The sequence below is a fragment of the Octopus bimaculoides genome, chromosome 8 (assembly GCF_001194135.2).
Source record: "Octopus bimaculoides isolate UCB-OBI-ISO-001 chromosome 8, ASM119413v2, whole genome shotgun sequence".
In the NCBI taxonomy this organism is placed as follows: domain Eukaryota; kingdom Metazoa; phylum Mollusca; class Cephalopoda; order Octopoda; family Octopodidae; genus Octopus; species Octopus bimaculoides.
The window spans coordinates 31,664,954-31,670,684 of NC_068988.1; the positions used below are offsets into that span (position 1 = coordinate 31,664,954).

Genomic DNA, 5,731 nt, shown 5'->3' on the forward strand with positions numbered 1-5,731 from the left:
TATATATATATATATATATATATGAATGTATATATGCATACACACATACACACACACACACATATCCTTTTACACTTACCGGTTGTGTGCGTATATGATTATATGTGTCTATGTATGCGTGTATCTGTGTTTGTGTGAGATTTAAACATCTTTTGTCTTGGCCAAATGAATTTAAATTTTTCCTGTTTTGTGATTATGACGTCATAATATGATTAACGTTTGTCGGGGATTTTAGTTTCAAACAACTTCAGTCTCTTTCAGCCTCTCGCGGTAACTAGATGCTAGGGAATGTGTGGGCCAGGGAGCGTACCTAAGGATCTGAAGACAACAGTGAAGTGAGAGTCATCTTCACCTCATTTTCAGTGTTTGTGGGGATGTTTTATGCCCCTTTAAGTTCTTCAACACCCAATGTAACATGCTGGTTGGTCGCTTGTGTTAGTTACAAGGTGTACGGTAGTGTTACTTTAATCGTATGAATTTTTAGCCAGGCGATTCCAGTACAGGAAACCCAGGGGGCCCAACCAGAAACATTCCTCACTCTCCATACATTTCTGAAGAATAATTCATCGTAAATAATTCTTTGATATAACTCTCAAAACTAACAATAACTTGAAATAACGATCAACATGAGGAACGCGAAATATACATATAATTCATGCGTATGAGAGCAGAAGATAACTACAGACATGGTGAGTATTTTAATAAGAATTTGCTTCAAGTTACTTCAATAATAAAGCAACATGTATTCTATATTCGATGGTAATGGTTAGTATTTGAATAAAAAATAAGTTTTTCTATTATAATGTTTGAGCATTACAAAAAAAATTTGTAATAAATCAGTATTTATTCTTCATCTGATCTTCGATAAATTGCGTAAGCCAGATGAGTATTTTAATAAAAATTGCTTGTTCCTCAAAATGTCTGAGCATTTAAAATTACTTTTATAATGAAGAAACATTCTACAGTCGATGTTCGCTTCACTGGTAGGTATTTCAATAAAAAGTAAATTTCGTTACTAAAATGTTTGAGCATTTTTTTCAAGTTATTTCTATACTAAAACACTCACCATTTGATGTTCGACATACTGCATATATCACCATTATAGCGAAACACATGACCTTCGTTTACAAATATATAATCTGTTTGAGTTTATGTGTTTCTGCATGTGTTTCTGCATGCGTTAATGTCTGTTTAAATTGCAGTGTATATCTGTGGCTCTCCATCGCTCATTGTATTTCGTTCCTCTATCTTTGGATATCTTCGTTTGAATCTATCAGAGGCACCCTCGCCCGCTTTCTATTTTTTCTTTGTCTGTCTGCCTGTCCGTCTGTCCGTCTGTCTGTCTGTCCGTCCGTCCGTCCGTCCGTCCTTCCGTCTGTCCGTCCGTCCGTCCGTCCGTCTGTCTGTCTGTCTGTCTATCTATCTGACTGACGTGATGTCGCATTGGCTCAGCAAGTAACCCTTTTTTTCGACCTTTTATTGCACAGATTTTCTTTCAGTTTTTGCACACAAGGTGTGTAAAGCACCCAGCTTTCGTTTGTGTTTTCAATGGAAGAATTGACCCCTAGGATAGTTTCAAACCTATTTACATTTCTATTTTCTTCGGTTTCCTTGCCATATTTCTAAACAAATATGGCTCAGCGAAACAATGAAGCCGACTTCCCGCCTCTACCAATGCTAGAGGCGAAAGAAGCTCTAAAACCAAAGCCGTTCCGCGTGATCGCACACAGGCTTTAGAAGACACGAATGCTTCTGCTACTATAATCACTGCTTCCACCACTGCTACCACCGCCATCGCCATCACCACCACAACCAACACGAATACCGATAACAATATTGCCGCAGCTTTGAAGCCAAAGGAACGAATAATGCATTTTTCCAATGAAGAATAAACAAATAATTTGTAAGACCACTATTTAAATCATCATGTTAAAAATTCAATAAACAAAATCGTAAGCGTTTACAATGTGGGAAGCAACGATCATACTACGGACAGGGCAACTTAAGTCTTTAAAACTTTCTAATCTCTGAAATTAACGTTCCATTCTGAATGATTTCCAAATCCATTCGTGACAATCTTCCGTTTTTGTCAAAGTAGAAAATGCTCTACATCCTCTCGAGTGTCCTCCGTACGCTGCTCATTAATTGTTGACATGCTTTTCACAAACATCAGTTTTCTCATATACTCTCCCATTAATCATATTGTATTTCTCTATCCATATTCGACAGTTCTCTTAAACTCTCATTTTCTCGGAATCCGTCTAGCAAGGCTTGTTTCATCAACTCTTTTTTTAAAGGGCATATTGAATCTTCTACGCTTTCATGGGCGGTGGTATGTTAATATTTTTTTAACTTCGAATTTGTTTTGATAAAATTGTCATGCAATGAGTAGGATATTTCATATTATACACCCGTCCTGTATTTTACAGTTTCTGCAACTTGACATATATCCAGAATTATTTTGGCCCAGAACATTAACAACAGATATGCAGCTGCCATTTAAAGTCTTTATCTTTTTTCGTTTAGAGCAAATATCTGTATTTTCTTGTTTAACTATCCCCATTTCCCTTCTGCTTGATAAATTTCTTTTCGCTTAAATTAATGTTCTTGCTTACAAAATTTCCGAAAGCTTTTAAAACCCCCGACAACGTCTACGTCAGAGGAAGAATACGACGGTTTTACACAAGTAACTGATGTTAGTAAATGAGCAATTATAGCGTAGAACATTTCATATTATACTGCAAGTGCAACTATAAGTGCACTGATCAGAAGGCAGTTAGTGCGGAGAAAATTTGATACGAAATCGAGAAATAATATAACAGATTTTGTGTGTTTTTGAATGGCTAACATGTGTTTTCCGCGGTGTAATTAGTTTAGTTTCAACACATGACAGATCGAATCGCTTGCCAGACAAGACAATCTCGGAAATCATTAAATACAATATACCCCTATACCCCGCCCCATGATAAACCTCGTGTTTCGGTAGCAACTTAAAGTTGATGGATACCCAAACGTCCCACAAACGCGTTAATTCGATATCACCATCGATCTATGAATTAACAGGTCCCTTCACTTGAAAACACCACTAAGATAGCAACGGCATGCACAGCAATACCAATACCAATAACAAAAAAAATAATAACTCATGACTACTACCTCTACCACCATCACCACCACATCCACTACTAATGTTGTTAACCCTACTGCCGTCGTCTTCGCCGCTGCTACTTCCACTACTACTACCACCACCACCACTACTACTACTACTAATAATAATAATAGTAATAATATTGATTTCACATTTTGGTAACAGGCCAGCAATTTCGGCGGAAAGAAGAAATCGAATTTCATCGAACCCAGTACTCAACTGGTACTTATTTTATTGACTCCAAAAGGATGAAAGGCAAAGTTAACTTCGGCAGAATTTGAACTCGGAGCGTAAAGACGGATGAGATGCCCGGTGTGCTAACGACTGTACCAGTTCATACCGCTCGAAAATTTTGCTCGGTATGCTAACGATTCCGCCAGCTCACAACGTTAATATTGATAATATAAATAATAATTGCTTTATTGGTCTCAGAGACTGCAGACATATCTAGGAAGATACAAAGACACGCAATACTGTGGATTTACATAAATACATGATGAAAATCAATAATAAAAATAACAATTAACGATCCAGCTTCTGAAGACTGGTTCGAAATCCAGCGTCTTGAGAACTGTTGCCAAACGTTATAACCAAATCTATAAAAATCTTGAATGTTTTAAATTGATCAGAGCCCTATTCACGTTAGGTTCCTTATCCTTTCTATGATATATCGCTTGAGTTTTAAGTTGTTATGAACAGACATGCGTGAGATAGCAAATGTCTAGGCATTACCGACAAGAAAAGTCGATGACAAGCGCCAATATCTTAGATTTTGCCAAGATATTAGCGAACAAATCTGGATTATGAAAAGCATATTTTATACGGCAGGCCATCCAGTCTCTATTTTTTAATTTCTTTAGTATCAACTCTGCTATTATAAAGAATTTCAAAACATATGATGTTACACTGTTTGTGTATTTTTGGTTTTGGAGGAATTGATTGGTATTTGTCTGTGTTTGGTGCGTGTGTCTGTCTTTTTTTCTTTTTTTGGTGAAGCCGTTGTGATTTTGCTTTTCGTTCACAGAAAGGGTAGCGAAGTGCATCTAACATGGAAATAACAACAAAAACAACAACAACAGTAGTTATAGTACTATTAGTAGTAGTAGAAGTAGTAGTAGTAGTAGTAGTAGTACTACTACTACTACTACTAATATTAATCCTTTCCACTATAAGCACATGACCTAAAAATTTTGGGGAGGGGTTAAGTCGATTACATCGACCTCAGTACTCAACTGGTACATAATCTATCGATACCGAAATGATGAAAGGCAAAGTCAATAAAACTCACTCAGACAGAATAATGATATGTAGAGGAAAGAAAAAAATATTTATCACCCTTTAAGTGAGTGCAGTATGCTAATACGAAAAGAGTATAAGCGCAGACATGACTGTCTAGGCAAAAGTGTGCAATGGAGTGTTAGCCGAGTCTGTGGCTTTAAACAGGAGAAAAACTGTATAAACTCGAACCAGGGGTTGTGATAAAAAAAAAAAACAAGAATTACAAAATCTTTTGGATATCCCCATAAAAACTGATGTTATTATAGTCAAGAAGAGCAGAATTGACCATAGAGGGAAAAATACACAAACAGCGTAAGATCATACGTTTTGCAATTATTTATTATAGCAGAGTCGATACTAAAGAAATAAAAAAAAAGAGAAATATGAAGATCTAGTGAGCGAGCTGACGAGACTGTGGAAGGCCAAGAAAAAAATCATTCCGCTAGTAATTGGTGCAGTTGGCACAACACTAAAATTGCTACTTAAAGGACTGAAACTCGCATTGTCGACCTTCAGAAAAGTACCATCTTATATTCTGCAAGAATCCTAATGAAGATTGTTGAGATGTGATGAGACTTGTTGTCTCCAAACATCAAGATTAAATACCTACAAACTAAATTAGCCTGCACTAGCGTAATACTACTACTACTACTACTACTACTACTACTACTACTACTACTATCACTACTACCACCACCACCACCGCCACCAGCACCACTACTACTACTACTTCTACTACTATTACTACTACTACTACTACTACTACTACTACTACTACTACTACTACTACTACTACTAATAATAATAATAACAATAATGATAATAATAATTATGGTTGAAAATTATGGCACAAGGTCAGCAATTTCGGGGCACGGAGTACGTCGTTTATGTTTACACCAGTGCTCAACTCATGCTTATTTTTCAACTCTTAGACTATGAAAGGCAAAGTCGACTGCAGCGGAATTTGAACTCCGAACTTACAGACAGACGAAATGTGCTAATGTTTCTGCTAGCTTGCAGCCTTAAAAATAATAGTAATAGTAATCTTATATTACAAAAGACAAGCGGATCTCCGTGTCTGTCTGTCCTTAACAACATCTATGGTAGGGAAGAAAAAAAATGGGAAGTATCAAAATATACGTTACAAAAGAATGATAGTTTTAACTCAACACAGATTACATAAAGCAAGACTAAATCTAATGTATCACAGTCCGACAATGGATTAGTAGGCCGAAGTTTCGAAGTCACAGACAACAACATTCTTAAATAAGTGTAATATGTATATATATATATATATATATATAT

The 5,731-nt window shown here is 36.3% G+C and overlaps 1 long non-coding RNA gene across 1 annotated transcript; it reads left to right on the forward strand.

The window, feature by feature from the left end:
* The first annotated feature begins 235 nt into the window (after positions 1-235).
* On the forward strand, positions 236-4,042 carry LOC106869502 (uncharacterized). The gene is made up of 2 exons (XR_001409405.1): positions 236-689; positions 3,314-4,042. It is a non-coding gene; the product is annotated as an uncharacterized LOC106869502 (long non-coding RNA).
* Positions 4,043-5,731: the final 1,689 nt, after the last annotated feature.